Consider the following 20,223-nt stretch of genomic DNA (forward strand, 5'->3'; position numbering starts at 1 on the left):
ATAATTTGCAGTCTCTGTTGGATTTGTTCTTTGATGTTTTTCATCCAATTTAGGTTTCTCTTTCTGAATAATAATTGGAGGTCATGAATATCCTGTAATACTACTTTTAAGATGAATTTTGAGGTTAAAAGAAAGGTCAATTTATCTATTCTTGGATGGTGAATTTATCTATTGTAAGGAAGGTGAGTTTATCTATCTTGTTCGTATACTCCATAAACCATTAATCCCTTGAATTTAATGGCTACGGTCTCCAAGCAACGGTCCATGGCTTATATCATTTGAATTGAAAGTCAACTCCACAATCCACGATAGGTTATTATTCAAATTGATTTCCTAATCAATCAAGATTAAAGTTTAGGATTCAGATGTCTACAGCGCAAACAGAGAGCGATCCGCATTATTACCAGGAAGTTCGCCGTTAATTAATTTCAAATCCAATTTCGACTCGAACCAATCAGCATGGCTAGGGATATTCTTATAGAACTCAATGGAAGACTGAATATATATTTTAAAATATCATCAAAAGACTCTATATATTAAGATGAAAACATGGAAAATGTTTACTGATGTGTTTGATTTGTGTGGAATTAAACATTGACCCTAATCATATACCCGATCAACCTATAGATAATGCAGCGACATTTATATATTTTTTGCATTGACCATAATCGTGATTCATGCTCAGTTCTTGATATCAATTGAAGCTGGATCAATTCCTCTGTAGAGAAGATATATCACAATGCATACTAATAGAACCAAGTGCTGATCAGAATTACTGCAAGGAACCTAATAGAATACTCAATAAGGTCTACTGGTGTTCTAATGTATCACTCTGAATTTGGATGGAACGCTTCAATTCTTTCTATCATAATGGTTAGTTTAGTAATAATTTCACAGTGAACTTAAGTATGAATTCTATATAAAATTTCAATTCATCATGCTGAAATACCTGACAGGACAATACAATATATCAAACTATTCAAATTCCATAATTATAAATATCAAAAGTCTGATAATATTGTCCCGTCGCCAGGCAGTGATGTAGCCATGCTTGCAAACCACATGATGTCGCAGAATGCAAAATGCAAGATGCAAAGTAACATGTGATACTTGAACATTTTGATTGACAGCTGGCAATCTGTAAACTATATTCCTCTTATCTTTGTGAACATATTCAATGATGTTGTGAGAAAAGCGACGCTAAAAAATATAAGGGTGTGTGGGTCTTGTCACATCCTCAATCACATTTACCATATACTTATCACAGTTAGAAAATCTCTTTCAATTTGTTAACCTTCAGATCAGAAACTGTCAGTCAAATTAACATCTAATACAACATGCTGTTTCTACAAGTGCAAAACCGAATCGTTAAAAAAGAAAGCTTCAAAACTTGATGGATCATCAGCAATTTTTAGGGTTACTTCCTCCCCCCCCCTAACTCCCGCACCAGATTCCAAGTTAAAACACAATTAGCAGAGAGGGCTGATGCATGGGCTCCTAGTGCATTACAGCAGATTTTACAGATCAGGAATATTGCAGTTGGAAATGCTAATGATATATTTTCAGTATTTTTTAAGATCAACAGATCGGTTATCTGTTACCGAGGTGAAGCTGACAGACTTAATTTTCTTTAATGCCATTTTATTCTCTGTTTTTTTATAAATCTGATGCACTTTGAAGTGTTTTAATTGGCAAATGTTGGGATTTGTCAAGTTTCTGTAAAATATGTTCTAAAGGTTTACAGATACCCCGACTTGCACTTGAGTATAAATCACAGTTGTTGTACTCTGTAGTACATACTGCCGGAACAAGTCCATAGATGTAACAATCCACTAACTCAGACACTTCCGATTTTATAAAACGGTTTTGAAACCATTCTTCCTCTCAGTCTCCAACCATATCCTGATGTGTCATAACTATAATTAAGCTTTATAAGCTGTTTTTAGAAGATTTCCTGTTACTTAATGATATTGACAGTTCACCAGAAATCCATTCACAAATATTTCCGCTCTGATAAAACAGTGAGGTATGAAAGAGCAGCAGAGCATGGAGAGGATCTTTGAATTCCTGTTTTAACTGAAATCATTTCAAAAGGCCATTGCACCCTTTGGGTGATATCAATCAAATTAAACATTTTCAGTAACTGCAATCCGGAACTGGATAACCTGAACATTTGTCTGGATGTACATTGGTTGTATTCAGGCCTCAGGGAAATTTCTTCATCTCATAGGTATTTTGAACTATAGTCATCACTAGAATGCACCAATTTGTTGATGTTTCACAATCATGAACATCTGTACAGAATCTGTAAGCCATCAGGCTATTATCGTTTCATTCCTTTTTAAAAAGTCATTCAGTTCTCAATCTGACATCATCACTGCTAACAATTTGATTAAGGTACATAACAAAAGGCCCAATGGTCCTGCTATATCTGAACTCATCGATCAAAGCAAAACTGAAGTCCGAGACCATCAATGTAGGTGAAGGTCATATATCTAAACAAATTTGAAAATCCTTCACCAAAGGATGCTCCAAATGTGATACCGTTATCTCAGTCTTTTGGTTATAATCATAAAAGGAAACATTCATCATTGATGAGTTTTCATTGCATTTGACCATGAACTAAAAGTCACTGATGATTATAAGTAAAAGCTTTTAACAGTCCAATAGATTAATGTACACAATCATACTCAGTCATATAAAATTGAACATGAAATAAACTGATTTATGGCTAATAATTACACAAACGTTGTCACTGCAGGGCTTGTGTAATATACAGGAGTAATATGATTATTTATGCCTACTATCTACTTTTTACTATAAAGAACATAAGTTCTACAGTAAAGAACCGCTACAGAAAATACATAACACATGAGCAAAATATCAAAAACATGCTGTTACGTCATTTTAGTGTAAACGCCTCATTCCACCTGTAAATGCCTCGATCGTGCTTCAACGCCCCATACCAGAGGAATCAAACGATAATCTGCTGAAAATGTAATGTATTGTAACAATGTAGTACACTAGTATATTAGAAACTGTAAAACAGGTCAACAGGTTTAGGAAAACTTTGTGTTGTTGGATATGTACGTGCATGAATGTAACACCTTTTGGCAAAACTAAAGGCTGGTAATTAGGGGTCTACAAACTCAGCAAAACACAAGCTCAAATTTATTTGCTGTCTAAATGTTAAGGAATCTTCACCTTGTGATAGGTTCATACATTTAGGAAAACTTTATTAAATCATTCTAGAACAGATGACAGATAGGATAAAAGGAAAATTCATATGAAATAGATAAGGTATTGTTGAATTATTTCAACCAAAATCAAGCACCGATCATTCCAATATATATATTACCTGAATTTCATTTTCTTTTTCTCTTCAATATAATTATCTTTTGAAAATCTTTTCAGATTGACATGAAATTCTCCTGACAAGCTTAAGTGTTATCATAATGTTATCTGAACAATAACATGCAGTCTTACAGGTTGCAGGTTCTGCTCTTTTGGAAAATTACATTTATAAGTCAAAAGTTTGATTCTTTATAAAAAAAGTTCAAGGCTGAAGTTAGCAAACATTAAAACTACAGGCAGCAGTTTCTGCCCAGGCAAGTCATTACACAACCGTTCTTTTTTTTCTAGCCATAAAATTCAAAGTTGTAACATTTTTACATTTTAAGGTCATGCCAGAAATCCTGCTGGATTTTTCTATTAAACCTTGAATTTAAAACAAGTCTGACTTAGAGATAACAGGCAGATAGAAATCAGACCCCAACATAAAATCAGTGTGTCTCCTCCTGTAACATGCAAGCATGCTTTACTCTGGGGTGTAATAAAAATCCGAGCTACATTTTACAATCCGCCATGTCAATTCATCTCAATAATTTCTAAAAGTTTGACAGTCAAGATAATTTTTTTTCCAAACATGTTTTGATTGAGTAAAAGCTTGGCCATTTTATGCAAATAGCAATCACTGTAATTATTTAGTGATCAAAGCTTCAATTTTATCAAGCCTTAAAAAATATAGTAAAGTCTTTAACATAACTACTTCTGAATGATACTTTAAATGCCATCCCAAACTTTTATATCAAATTTTAGTACTTCAGTTTATCAAAAGGATATTTTCAGAACATATAGGAATCATTGATTCTTATGAATAATAAGAAGTTTATGTCAATCGACCTGAATTTTTATGAATATGTATACTAAAACAAACATATACACTAAAAAAATATCCTAAAGGCTCCATTCTATCATATTTATCATCTTAAAATGATACTATTCTATATACTAAAGGATAACGAATATCCAATGAAGTTACATTCCATCATTTACTGTCGATTTATCACAAGTCTTCGTTGGAGTTTAAGATGCTGTGGAGACACGATTCAGCGTAACATAGTCGAGTGGAGTAGAAACAATTATCGGCTAACAACACCACAAGTGGTTCCACTCTGCGTTAAGAGCAAGTAAAGAGATGTTGTCTTTAACAGCTGTAAATAGTATAGGGGATCTTCTAAACATCCAACTCTCCAGTATAACTAGCTATCGGTACACACAGGGTACATGAGCTAAACCCTTAAAGGTATCGGAAATCTATTAAGGTATATCCTGCAGCTATGTAAAAATTAAAGGTATCGGAAATCTATTAAGGTATATCCTGCAGCTATGTAAAAATGGTTACAGGGTGTGTTTCCCCATCATATATAAATTGTCCCCCCTTCTCCTTATACAAGTACTGTCTAACATAAAATATCTGTGGGTATATGTTTTCAAGGTTTGAGAAGCTTTCAAAACATTTCAAGAGAGAAATATTTCTAGATGTATTGTCAAACTGATCAATATATATCAATAATTGAAAGGATGACATTTTTGTTGCTATTATACAATGTATTTGATGCAAGTGAATTATCTCCCTTTCTGGATGGCACATTAAATCTGTTGAAGATGAGTTATCCCCTCTTCAATTATGCTTGTCAGTTCTGATGTGTATAATTATTATCCCCTAGCTTTTCTATATATGCTACAGATCATATCTTGTTAATTTATATTTTCTCTGCAAAACCGCTAAGTCGCAAAACTGAATACTGGCACTGCAAATGTGAACCCACCCACCTTTGTTTCTCACGACGCAACATGCAATACACCTATTGCACCTCATCCAATTCATGTTATTTCAACATTACACAAATTTAACTTTAAATTTCATCAGCAAACTGGATTGAATTCCCCTTGTCCCTATTGAGAATAGAACTATGAACCATCAATAAACATTTCATGATAAACTTTCACATATCTAATGTTTTCATTGAGTTAATCAATTTTGAAGAACATTACAAAATATCTTTCAGATAAAATTTGAATTCATTTGAGGCATATCAACATTGATCAGATCAATGGAAAGTCGGTTTGTATCCTATTGTAAAATTCCAGTCTCCAATAAAGTGCAATTATGTAAAGTTTTCTGTCAGAGATAAACTGTTACATATGATACAAACTCTGTATCAAGCGGTATTAATTGATTTGTGGAGGTAAATCATTGGCACAAAGCTGCCACTTAGGTCTGTGCTTTATCAACATCTAATTCACAAGAAGATCAGAATGAACGGCTTAATACAACTGGGAATTTGAATAAAGGAGTGTATATAACAGGCTTGAGGCCATCTATCTATATGTAGCAATTACAGACAAAGGACTTCAGTTAAATAGACATGTGAATTTAACAGGAAACATTGAAAAACCAGATGCCGACTGATATTTATGACTTTGCAACTTACGTAAGCGATTTTTATTTTGATGTCCAACACTATCAAATAGTTGAAACAAATGGAAAAGAAACACAGAAATGCTGAATTGTTTCTGAAATACAGTGATGGTTTGCAGATTCTCAGAAACGCTTTTAAGGATTTGAATTCTTTTTGCAGCTTTATAGGGAATTAATAACAAGCTTTCAATAATCATGTGCAAATTCCATTTATCTTAATGCTCATTAAGAGTGTTTGGAAACATAATTGAATAAAACTTGAATAAATTCAGTTTAGTTTTGCATCTTGCCTGACAGTTAGGCGAGAGATCTAGCAATAATGTCAATCTATAATCAGTAGTGCCACTTGCCATTTTCTGCTCTATTTGCAATATTTCTCTATTTTTTCAGCATTACCATTAATGTGTTGATGACTGATAAGGTTATGGTAATGTGAAGGTGACACTGGCACATGCAATCATTGTCAGGGCCATGTACACCATATATTAACCTATTCACCCCTGAAAATGCATTTTGACTCTACTTAATTCAAAGGCTGGGAAAGTTCATTATGATTTTTCAGGGGTGAAAAAGTTCAATTAAATCCTTAGGACCAGAACTTAATTTGGAATACAGGCACTTACACTCGGCCATTATCAGAAGTGTTGTAATGTACAGTTTATTATATCAACCATATATAGCCTCTTGTATCACATAATAGAGCACTTCAGATTTTCATGTGTAATTTACTCATCCATTAATCATTCACCTTGACCATATCAGCCCTTATTGTGTTTTCTATTAGAAGTAATTTCTAATGTGAATATAGATTGCAAAGGGGGGAGATTTATGCAAAGAGAGTTTATGCTGATATGTTTGGCATACCTCTATGATAAATCTACTTTTTGTAATATAAGTGTGCTGTCTGCTATCTTTTGTGACATTAGAATACTTTCTTTTACCTTTTAAAAACACTTTCTCCAATCTTTTGTAACTAATATGCTTTAATTCTTTCCAGACAACATTCCACAGCACAGACAGAAAGAGAAATATAACTGTCGCATAGAGTTGCATGTCAACACTCACAAAGGCCATATACACCACATACAGACAAACAGTTGCAGTGCATGCCACTGACTCTCCTTAGAGAAATAGAAACATCACAGAATATACCTACACAAGATATATAATGCAGGAGGTTATGATGATTGGCAAAACAAAGACACATTTTCAATCTTCATTTTAATCCTTACAAATGGTCTCCTAGGGATGAGATTGACACAACTGGCAATCAAGACTTGCATTCCAATTGCAGAGCTTTGTTGAATTATTGCACGGTGCTGCAGACTTTAATACACATTTGTGAAGTGGAAGGTTTCAGTTGATACTGTAAAGTCCCCAGACAATACATCAGTGTTTATCTGTTCTGATTATGTCAACAGTGGGGAGTCCCTTTGTTTACTTTTCCATCAATACAGCTTTGTGAGATCTTATATCCCAGACAGAAAGTTACAAATAGAGCTATGTGTTACAAATCATTGATCATTAAACTACCAAGTTAGCCTTAATGTATTGCCAGAAATACAATCATGAACAATGGATGTAAGAGAGCGTGTCCTTCAAAGTATTGTCCTCTTCTATGAAAAATAAAGAGTCAGCAAAAATGCTTGGGCTGAATTCATATTGAGCAAAAAATAATTCTACACAAATTTAATAATGTCTGTGAAACCATTGACTAGGTTGAGAAATCTCAGTGTCAACATCTATGAATAGTTAAGGACTTCCTCTAGCTTAAATGAGCAAGTTGAAAGCATGTTTAATTGCACGTGAGAGATTTTTATGAAAAATAATTTCCTTGATTTTACAGTGCTACGTCACTGACCTATAATTATTGCTGAATGACATCCGGCTAAATTTAAACTTGCCTGGTCATAATATAGTGCTCTCTCACTGAAGCATACTGCTAAGACATCTAGCTAAACTTCGTCTCGCCTGGTCACATCATACCAACATTGATGAACCAATAGTCATCAATGCCAACGCTCAGATCTCGAGCAGTAAACAGCAATAGGAGTTACATCTATATACTTCAGTCTGATCTTGGCTAGAGGACATAAGTTCACAAAACCCAAAGTGAAGCTTCATCACAGAGACAAACACTCAAATAAAGGGCAAAATTGCAAGAATAGTAATGTTAGTCTGTACTTTATATCTCTGCTGATCACAACGTCAAGTTCAAAATCAGATATCTTTGTTTCCTATGAATATATATCATGTCACAACCAGGTCAGTTGTGCTCAATGATTGGTTGCCTATGGCAAGCAAATTAGATATCTGATTTCTGTATTATAAATAATTGTATTTCAGAAAAACACATCGTACATATCATAGCTATATGCATAATGTACACATGTGGCTTAATTTACGTAGGTACATAACAGTTGAATACAAAAAGACACAAAAGAGACAGTACCATGACAAAAAAGAACAAGAGCTGTTGGAGAACAGCAAAGCTCGCCTATTCAGAAGAAGTTGATGTTCAAGTATTTACTATTTAAACATGGAAATATGACAAATTAACAGACTCAAAAACCCCCTAAAGGGCCCCAAATTGGTTGTATTATCATGTTCAGCATCCATACACATTAGGAAAATAAAATCATAAACATTTATGATGACTTAAGCTTAAACAATTGACAAAATAGAAACTTGCTCAAAAACTTTAACATGGAAATATGACAAATTAACAGACTCAAAAAACCCCTAAAGGGCCCCAAATTGGTAGTATTATCACGAAAAGACATCGCCATACACATTAGGAAAATAAAATCATAAACATTTATGATGACTTAAGCTTAAACAATTGACGAAACAGAAACTTGCTCAAAAACTTTAACGTGAAATGGGACGCCGACGCCGACGCCGGGGTGACAACATTAGCTCCCCCTATTCTTCGAATAGGCGAGCTAACAAATTGGAGAAAAGACATCGCCAAAAACAAGATTCAATGCTATAACCATTAGGAGGTGGGAACCATCCTTTCTTCAACAGCAATGCACAAATAAATGCTGACTATGAATTATTAAAAGTTTGAGAGATCATTACCATGACAACCAAGCACATGCCATAATCCAAAAGAGCCATAAATCAAATGATTTTCAGTTTAACTTTTATCTTTACATAAATTTTGATAAATCTGTCTCCAAGACCCTATAATGGTGTCTAAATTGTGGAGAAACATTTCATTTGGCAGATGGAAGAGATACGAGATTGATTTGTTCTAAATAGCTACATGCTCAACAAGCTACCATATATAGAAATAGTAATTGTAAAACTTTTAACTTTTTTGAGAGCAATTAACAGAGGACAATTATTGAACATTGAGGTGTTGTAATTGTTTAAGTAGTTGCCTTTGTTCTCTCTTTCAAATCAATGATGACAACTCTGCTTCATATTCAGTTTGGAAAAGTAAAGTTTACTTATAACGTTACACATAAATTTACAATCAACTTACAATGCATTTTGCAATTTTAAAGACCAAAGTTACTTAGTTCTTTGGCTTTTATTCTATTTAGGGCTGTTGAATTATTAGATAATTTTGAACATTATATTTTCTTCAGTTTAATCAAATGAAAATGTTTAGAGAAAAACTAAATTCTATCAATATTCCTTCATTGTAACATTGGTATTGACAGTACATTAATTCCATTAGCTCTTGCCATCTCGATCACACATATATATATCCAATCAAATGTATCTGATAGCATGAGTGATGATCTCGGTGCATATATACCCATGTTCTGACCCACAGTAAATTTGTTCTGATAATTCTTCTAAGACATAAGGATGTACCAGAGATATAAGAGAGATAAGACTGATACATACATCCTTACTATCATGTATTCTAAGGTTTCATTCTATCAGTTCAGAATACATATTCATCCCAGAGAGGTTCCTGATCCCTCCCATTTCTACGGATATGAAAAATTAATTTTGTCATGATTCCAGTGAAATATTCAGTTTTTAGGGAAGATAAAGCAATTTTTCTTCTATAAAAAATAACATTTTTAGTATTCATGCAACACTAAAAATATAAATATGAAAGAAGATCTGTTGTATACACACAACAAATTATTTAGGTCAGTGACATTGTCAGGCCGACAATGCTGATGTTTTCTTTACTTTGTCACACTACATCACACGAAATGAATCCATTTTGTTGACAAAGACTTACTAATAGGATATTTTCGTTCTCCGATGAGTCAATTATAATTCATTTGTGAGTAGAATAATTTTCATATCTATCACCCTTTCAAAGACCTCAAGACATGATTTTGCTATATTTTGCAATTATGGACTATACAAAGTACAATACAACAATGACGATATATTAGAATATAAACTGTACACATTATGAGCAGCCAGAAGGGAAGGGGAGGGGGAAGGCATAGAAGTACATTGTTATGTTTCATATCTTTTTCTATTGAAAAGAAAAATGGGTTGGTTTTGTTCTTACAAATAAGGGATGAAGGAAACAAGAAATAACACTTAAAGAGTTGATAGCCTATCGGTTCTCCAGCGTATCGCTACAACAGTATGATGTCAGAAATTCAAACTAATATTGTACCATTACAGAGAGAATTGGGATTGGTCATTAAAACCAGTTCCTTTGGGAAACCCTATACAGAGGAAACACAATCTGGACAATGTCCACCAGTGAAGACCACTCAGTTCTTCTAACTCTAACACAAAAGCCGGACAAGTACCCTTGGTGCTGTAACTGTTTTCTGAGTCGATCTCACTTTGGTTACATATTGACCGTGCCTTCACCTTTTGCCCTTCTTATTGAGCTATCACGGCAAACCATAATAAATCTATAAAAAGTCATATTTCACTGTTCCTGTTAAGTGTTTTTCGGACAGAAGAACATCCCGATAAGTCAGAAATATTGATACTAGATGTCTCGGATGATGACAGAGGCACAAATCTATAACTAATGGGTTTTTTTTCCCAATGAAATGACTAAGTTTTCCAATTATGCAAAAGAGGACATTTTTTTAGCTGAATTTATAGTAACAAAGATCAGAGATAAGGTGGATAACTAATGGGTTTTTTTTCCAATGAAATGACTAAGTTTTCCGATTATGCAAAAGAGGACATTTTTTTAGCTGAATTTATAGTAACAAAGATCAGAGATAAGGTGGGTGACCTTTGTGTATCATCGTTATGGTATAATTTCTTCTTAACACTTTCACCCCTGAAGACACATATAGAATCTTCCAAATCAGAGCAGTCCATTGTGAAATTTCACGGGTAAATGAGTTGATTAAAACTATGCTACGCCATGAGTTGCTACTGACTGATCCTTCCGAAAATTCAGTTTTTAGAAAATGCAAGAATTGGTTTGTCCATGTTCAGTACAATAAGACTGAACAGGGTTCCGATTCGATGTCTTTGGTGCAGAATGTTTATGCTTTACAGAAGTACATAGCCCTTAATTCATTAGAGTTGACATCAGATGGTATCGCAGACTTACACACAAATTTATCACACATAGAGACATCATAGATTGAAGGACTTAGCTTATAGTCAAACATTGATAGACTATATAGCTTTATAGTTCTATTAGAGTATTCGTGGACAAAAACACAAACCAAGCACCAGGAGATTATCATATAGGTACATTTCATAGATTTTGCACTTAATTTCCCTCTGACCAATCACACAAAAAAGCTATGTACATGTTTTGCACCAGTAATTTAGTTTCAGTTACATCAGAAGCACCAGAAGTACATAACTGGCATTTATTAATGTATGTAAGGTCTAGAATAAGTGTCGTAATCTCCGAGATTTCCAGACCTCAGGGACAGATGGAGTGTGATAATCTTTTTCCTTTAGCAGGGTCATGTAAAAGATTGGCTTTAAATGTGGTAGAAAATCTAAGAGGATTTCTCATCTATTTCAATTTAATCACTTAACCTCAGCAACATACACTTTCCTGATGTAAGTGGATATACAGTAAAGGTACATTACAATTGAAGCCTTAGCAAGATTCTGGCAAATAATTCAGTCGATGACCACCCTAATGACAAATGTATATGGTTCTGTATATTTTTATCCCCAAGACATTGATAAGAAAACAGAAGATTGATTTTCCCATCAAACAAACAGAAAATTGATGACTGTATTGCAAAAAAAAAAAATAAAAAAAAAAATATCTGCTATGTAAGCATTATGTTCATCAGTGGTTACAGAGCTATAGTACACATTCTTCTGTTTTTCATAGAAACAGGTTTGTTGGTCATTGGTTTGTTTGAAAAGCCCCGGACATCATCAAAGTTTAACTGCTATGAAATAATAGAATCTACTTCTGTGCAGTAATATATGATTGAAATAATCAGCTCTAAATATTCTCTTCTGATATTCTTATGCATGTTGAGACCTTTAGATCCTTCAGCTATATAATACAAGTACATGCTGCTTAATCTTTGAGTATTTCAAACAAATACTTCAGAATAACTGATCCAGTAATATAATCAATTAATTCCCTAATTATTTAATCATAAGTTTGTCTTCAAAATTAAACAGGAAGAATTATTTGAGGTACATAGAGTGAAGATTGATATATATATATCTAAGCTTTCCATCTGAACTGACCAATTTGCCATTTTCCACAACACAGTGTTATGAACATACGCAAAAGCAGGAAACCATCATCATCCATCTAACATTATAGCTATATTGATCAAACATTCTACTGAGCAAGTCTCTGAAACTGATATCATTGAGGTTCAACAAGCCATTCACTGAAATGTACCTGAGACGACTTCCTGTTATGTACAGAAATAATTACAGGTACAGCAGTAAACACCTGGAAATCATTTACAGGTGTTATGTACTTGTCAAAATTCTCTTAAAGGTTCCAATTTGCTTATAAATTCCAATCAATGTTTACATGTACTTGTGATGTGCATGACGTTAGTCGGCGGAAGTTGAATACGTAAATGTTTTGTATCAATGGTGTACATGGGAACTGATAGTAAACATTGAACCACATACTTCAAAAAACGAAAGAAATTGAAATCTAACAGTTACCATTCTACCAATCTGGAACTCTTGAAGCACACTTTCGTTTAGGTTACAAGTTGAATATCAGATTTTTGGAAAATCAAAAAATAAGTGTAATATAAAAAGTCTCCATTTCAGAATTTTTGGCTACATGGCCTTATTTTGTCGCAGAAACATTCCACTCTTCCAAATTTTGGCTTGAAATTCCACTCAAAAAACTATGACACAGGATTGTATTCCAAATAGATAGGGGTAGACCAATGGGAAAATATGGAGGTTACAGAAAATAAAACATAATTAAGACACCTGACATTTTTTAAACAACATGTTATTATATAATGCAGGTGCTGATTTTTACATCTGGGAGTAGCAGACCTTGGGGTAAGGTTTCCGCAGATTACAACGGATCAAAGAGCAGGGGCCTTATTTCTGTACATTAACTCAGATTAATTGTCCAACCAAACTAAAATTTTATCTCATCAGTATCGTTTTGTAAGTTTAACCCTGGTAAATCAAACATTGATAGACATGCACTAAAAGTTTACTATCTAAGGGGAGGGTTATGGGAGGGATACGTTAATCTTTGATCTAATGTTAAACCTAGGATTTTTATATGAATCGGTAAAATCGGAACGGCAACAGCTGTACCGTTTTGTGTTTGATTTAATGCTTCAGGCCTATAAGTTATTACCTTCACAGTAAATCCAAAAGATTTGTAAGGTCAATGTACTTCATTAATGAACATCATCATATACGAACACCTGACAATAAATCTTCAGGATCTGTAATCAATGTGTATAAAGGTATCTCTCAATGCTACGTGCTCTTAATGATAACAGTAATTACAGTTGTACAAAATAGATTAATCAATGGGCAAAATCAAGCTAGGATTACAATCTATTATAATACTATCATACTAATTTCTGAAGTACAGTAATAATCTTTTGTACAGTAAATAAACCTTCAAATACTGCCACTCCATGCTTGTACAAATTTAGGAAGCCTTCATATACTGCCACTACTTGTACAAATGTACAGTAAAGCCTTCATATACTGCCACTACTTGTACAATGTATAGTAAAGCCTTCATATACTGCCCTCTTGTACAAAATATACAGTGAAGCCTTCATATACTGCCACTACTTGTACAAATATACAGTGAAGCCTTCATATACTGCCACTACTTGTACAAATGTACAGTGAAGCCTTCATATACTGCCACTACTTGTACAAATGTATAGTAAAGCCTTCATATACTCACCACTACTTGTACAATGAACAGTAAAGCCTTCATATACTGCCACTACTTGTACAAATATACAGTAAAGCCTTCATATACTGCCACTATTTGTACAAATGTATAGTAAAGCCTTCATATACTGCCACTACTTGTACAAATATACAGTGAAGCCTTCATATACTGCCACTACTTGTACAAATATACAGTGAAGCCTTCATATACTGCCACTATTGTACCAATGTATAGTAAAGCCTTCATATACTGCCACTACTTGTACCAATGTATAGTAAAGCCTTCATATACTGCCACTACTTGTACAAATATACAGTAAAGCCTTCATATACTGCCACTACTTGTACAAATGTATAGTAAAGCCTTCATATACTGCCACTACTTGTACAAATATACAGTGAAGCCTTCATATACTGCCACTACTTGTACAAATATACAGTGAAGCCTTCATATACTGCCACTATTTGTACCAATGTATAGTAAAGCCTTCATATACTGCCACTACTTGTACAAATGTATAGTAAAGCCTTCATATACTGCCACTACTTGTACAAATATACAGTGAAGCCTTCATATACTGCCACTACTTGTACAAATATACAGTGAAGCCTTCATATACTGCCACTACTTGTACAAATGTACAGTGAAGCCTTCATATACTGCCACTACTTGTACCAAATGTATAGTAAAGCCTTCATATACTGCCACTACTTGTACCAATGTATAGTAAAGCCTTCATATACTGCCACTACTTGTACAAATGTATAGTAAAGCCTTCATATACTGCCACTACTTGTACAAATGTACAGTGAAGCCTTCATATACTGCCACTACTTGTACAAATATACAGTACGTGAAGCCTTCATATTCTGCCACTACTTGTACAAATGTACAGTGAAGCCTTCATATACTGCCACTACTTGTACAAATGTACATAGTAAAGCCTTCATATACTGCCACTACTTGTACAAATGTACATAGTAAAGCCTTCATATACTGCCACTACTTGTACAAATGTAGTAGTGAAGCCTTCATATACTGCCACTACTTGTACAAATGTACAGTGAAGCCTTCATATACTGCCACTACTTGTACAAATGTACAGTAAAGCCTTCATATACTGCCACTACTTGTACAAATGTACAGTGAAGCCTTCATATACTGCCACTACTTATACAAATGTACAGTACGTGAAGCCTTCAATATACTGCCACTACTTGTACAAATATACAGTGAAGCCTTCATATATACCGCCACTACTTGTACCAATGTATAGTAAAGCCTTCATATACTGCCACTACTTGTACCAATGTATAGTAAAGCCTTCATACACTGCCACTACTTGTACAAATATACAGTATGTGAAGCCTTCATATACTGCCACTACTTGTACAAATGTACAGTGAAGCCTTCATATACTGCCACTACTTGTACAAATGTACAGTAAAGCCTTCATATACTGCCACTACTTGTACAAATGTACAGTGAAGCCTTCATATACTGCCACTACTTGTACAAATGTACAGTGAAGCCTTCATATACTGCCACTACTTGTACAAATGTACAGTGAAGCCTTCATATACTGCCACTACTTGTACAAATGTACAGTGAAGCCTTCATATACTGCCACTACTTGTACAAATATACAGTGAAGCCTTCATACACTGCCACTACTTGTACAATGTATAGTAAAGCCTTCATATACTGCCTCTGCTCGTACAAATGTACAGTACGTGAAGCCTTCATATACTGCCACTACTTGTACAAATGTATAGTGAAGCCTTCATATACTGCCACTACTTATACAAATGTACAGTACGTGAAGCCTTCATATACTGCCACTACTTGTACAAATGTACAGTGAAGCCTTCATATACTGCCACTACTTGTACAAATGTACAGTAAAGCCTTCATATACTGCCACTACTTGTACAAATGTACAGTATAAACCTTCAAATACTGCCACTCCATGCTTGTACAAATTTACAGTGAAGCCTTCATATACTGCCACTACTTGTACAAATGTATAGTAAAGCCTTCATATACTGCCACTACTTGTACAAATATACAGTGAAGCCTTCATATACCGCCACTACTTGTACCAATGTATAGTAAAGCCTTCATATACTGCCATTACTTGTACAAGTGAATAGTAAAGCCTTCATATACTGCCACTACTTGTACAAATATACAGTGAAGCCTTCATATACTGCCACTACTTGTACAAGTGAACAGTGAAGCCGTCATATACTGCCACTACTTGTACAAATGTATAGTAAAGCCTTCATACACTGCCACTACTTGTACAAATATACAGTGAAGCCTTCATATACAGCCACTACTTGTACAAATATACAGTGAAGCCTTCATATACTGCCACTACTTGTACAAATGTATAGTAAAAGCCTTCATATACTGCCACTACTTGTACAAATGTACAGTGAAGCCTTCATATACTGCCTCTGCTCGTACAAATGTACAGTACGTGAAGCCTTCATATACTGCCACTACTTGTACAAATGTACAGTAAAGCCTTCATAAATCGCCACTACTTGTACAAGTGAACAGTAAAGCCTTAATATACTGCCACTACTTGTACAAATGTACAGTGAAGCCTTCATATACTGCCACTACTTGTACAAATGTACAGTACGTGAAGCCTTCATATACTGCCACTACTTGTACAAATGTACAGTAAAGCCTTCATATACTGCCACTACTTGTACAAATGTACAGTGAAGCCTTCATATACTGCCACTGTTTGTACAAATGTACAGTGAAGCCTTCATATACTGCCACTGTTTGTACAAATGTACAGTGAAGCCTTCATATACTGCCACTGCTGGTACAAATGTACAGTGAAGCCTTCATATACTGCCACTGCTTGTACAAATGTACAGTGAAGCCTTCATATACTGCCACTGCTTCTACAATGTACAGTAAAGCCTTCATATACTGCCACTGTTTGTACTAATCCTTCATATACTGCAACTTTTGTAAAAACCATGTTATATTGCGCCTTAAAATAACTGTTAAAACCATATCACAGTAAACTTTTTTTGTGAACAAAAAGCTGTATCAGTAAAGGAAAGCTTTATAACTTTAACTTGTACACTAACACATTTATACCTTCACAAAATCCTTGTAATATATTAAACATTGAACTGTTACACTCTCATCTGAATATGTTGCCTTTCCTTTACATCGTAATTACCATTACATGTTTTGATCTTGTGGCCATAGAAATTACTTTAATGCAATCATTTCTTGATCATTCAAATACTAGAGATAGAACTTATTATTAATACCTATAGATGGCTTGACCAAGTTTTGATGACTAGACATTTCATTAGTAGTACTACCCAATGTACTTGGTCAATACTTGTAAATTATACAACTCAACCACTAAAATCATCAGTATGTGCACCTAAATAGCCGGTTACCAGAGGAACTGAGCAACAATAAGTAAAGGATACCTATAGTTATTATCTCTTATTGCAGATACTAATGAATAAATGATGGGTCTCCAGAAAGTCTTTACTGAGCTACATAAAGTAGATATCATACAGTAGATAATATCAGTTGTTAGTCAAGCCATTGTATTTTCTAATGATATCTCTGTCTTTGTTTCAATTACAAAACATATGCTAGGCCAATGTAATAATTCTCCAATGCATCTTTGTTTCAATTACAAATTGGCATATGTCATGGACAATGCAATATATTTCTCCTGCATCAAGGTTACCTTTTCTACAGAAAACATTATAAAATTTTTCATGAAAAAATTCTGACTTGTAGAAGAAATTTTATGCTTTTTGACAATATTGTCAAACAATTTTTCTTTTGCAATATTGAGGTTTAATGGGTTGTGTTTCTAAGGCTATATTCAATATTTGATGACCCAAGGTAAAATAACATGTGATGATTGTATTTGTCTACTGGATGACATGGTCTTGATACAAACTCATAATGTGTTGGGGGGGGGGGGGGGGGGGGGGGGGGGGTTCAACAGACATTTGTTTGCAAAATCAAATCCACAACTGAAACATCATAACAGGACCAATGATGGATTTATGTAACAGTATTTTTCTATCTTTAATGAACTGAAAATAGCACAAAGCAGAGTTATTACTGAAATCAATTTGAAAGGCAATTTGCTGCAAATGACTGAACCAGAAAATTGACAACTACTAAATTTGACGGCTGTAATGGATAATCACAGCCAATACTTAACCTTTCTAGGGTACACTGACAGATTTAAAACATCATCATTGTGCCGCATTTGTGAAATTAAAGTACAGAATTATCAACATAATTTCAGCATACCGGTAGCTAAATTATCTGGATTCCCATTTACAATTGTTTGAGATTCATTATAATTAGCCAATAAGGCTCTGTGAGGTAACAATTAATTAGCAAGTATTAATTGTATTATGAATTTCCCTTGTGGTTACTTGCACTGTTCTGACCTAATTGAAAGCAGATAGGGTAAAAAAAACATATATTCAAATCAAGATGAATGAATGAATAATTGAAGTCATATTTTATCTCAGGAAATTCTAATTTTGATCTGATAATAATCTAATCAATTTCATTAACCATAACTGAAAAAATTGATTTTTTTCCCCTCAATGATAAAGAGGTAACGTATTCAATGAAATTTCATTCAAAAATTATGAAAACCACCTACCACCTGAAGACCTTTTTTTTTTAGGTACATAGAAACACCTGAAGATGGCCAAGAGGCCGAAAATTTGTGAGAGATACATTTATACTGTTTAAAGTTTATATGTATACTCTCCCTCTGGGACTAGTATTTGGAAGTCTGGTTTTTTTTTAAGTAAAGATGATAGCTTATATGAATTGTATAAAGAATTAGGTGTATTTATTTATTTATTAAGGCCATACAAGTAAATAAAAGTAATTGAGTCTGGTTCATCTTTATCTAACATTACTTATAAATGATCAGATACGGATCAATGATATAGCAACACCAGCCCTGCAATACAGTGGTATTATGGTGGCTTAGACTTGAGTACGCCACACTCCGGTACTACAGAGGACGCAACACTGTGTGGATACTTATGGTCCTCGGTAAGCACACTTCAGAGACTCTGGCTGTCACTAGGAAGCCTGTCTCTACACACAAGTAGCTTGTTTGGGGATGTTTCTAAGCTGCTCTAAGAGATGTTCCAGTAAAATTGATTGACGAGGTTCCTTTCACAAACCACCTAAACTGACAAGCAGAGAAATCCTACGGCTCAAATACCGATCTGTCTAACTGGGTCGTTACTATTACTAAGTTTACGAGTTACTGTAATTACAGCGGAATTTTTAGACTTCTGAAGAAATGAGTTTTTGGTCAAGTACAAAGTGTGTCCAGTATGTGCTAGGGTAATCCTACAGTACATAGATTTACTGATGTACTCTGTAATAAAGTGTCTAATCTATACTTCCAGGTGCAGGATGAGCGCTAGCTGCCACAGTGCAGATGACCATGAATCAGTGAAGAGGCCGTAAGAGGAAGTTTTACTCCACAAAGGTGATTAAGGATCATACAAGAAACTGTATAAAGCAGTACAATTAACAACTTCTGTGTTTTAATGTGAAGAAAAAAAATGAATCAGTGAAATTTATGTGGCAGTTTTCCCCGAACAAGATGGTAGGCTATGTCAATTGAATGAGGGTAACTGAATTCATTAGTCAGAAAGATGTCCATTATTCTGTCATCTCGGCTCTGTAATGGCTACCGAGTGTGTTAACTACCAGAAGTCTATAGATATTGATTGCTAATGTGTTGATTAAGCAACATAAATGATTTTTTTTTATTGTGAAGATCATTTCAAGGCAATTCCATTGACGACTTCAGAGGCATTTGTCTAAAACTAATTGAATTGACTTTCAGAAAACAAATACCATCTCGGTAATTAAGAAAGATATATCGTACAAAGTGGATTTTGATTGGTGCTTTGAATTGATCATCACTTATTAGTTTTTGCGAGAATAGATGCCACTCTACTAAGATATTGTGTTACATTCATGTCCCGAAATTACTGGTCACTTTCACACATGAATTGATATCGTGGTCACGCTTCCGCGATAAAGTGACTTATTTGTAAATCAATAAGCCTCCTACAAGCTGAACTTGTGTTTATTTCCG

General features: G+C 34.2%; 2 protein-coding genes across 2 annotated transcripts in view; one reads left to right on the top strand and one right to left on the bottom strand.

Annotated features, from left to right (window-relative positions):
• LOC138336142 (protein trapped in endoderm-1-like) overlaps positions 1 to 20,223 on the top strand; it is a 36,800-nt gene that overhangs the window by 11,954 nt on the left and 4,623 nt on the right. The window contains exon 2 of the mRNA XM_069285466.1: positions 19,523 to 19,605. The gene's annotated coding sequence lies outside the window, so the exon portion shown is untranslated. The remainder of the gene's footprint in view (positions 1 to 19,522; positions 19,606 to 20,223) is intronic.
• LOC138336141 (histone deacetylase 6-like) overlaps positions 1 to 20,223 on the bottom strand; it is an 85,960-nt gene that overhangs the window by 3,593 nt on the left and 62,144 nt on the right. The gene's annotated exons all lie outside the window — the stretch shown is intronic.

Source organism: Argopecten irradians, chromosome 12 (genome assembly GCF_041381155.1).
Source record: "Argopecten irradians isolate NY chromosome 12, Ai_NY, whole genome shotgun sequence".
NCBI lineage: Eukaryota > Metazoa > Mollusca > Bivalvia > Pectinida > Pectinidae > Argopecten > Argopecten irradians.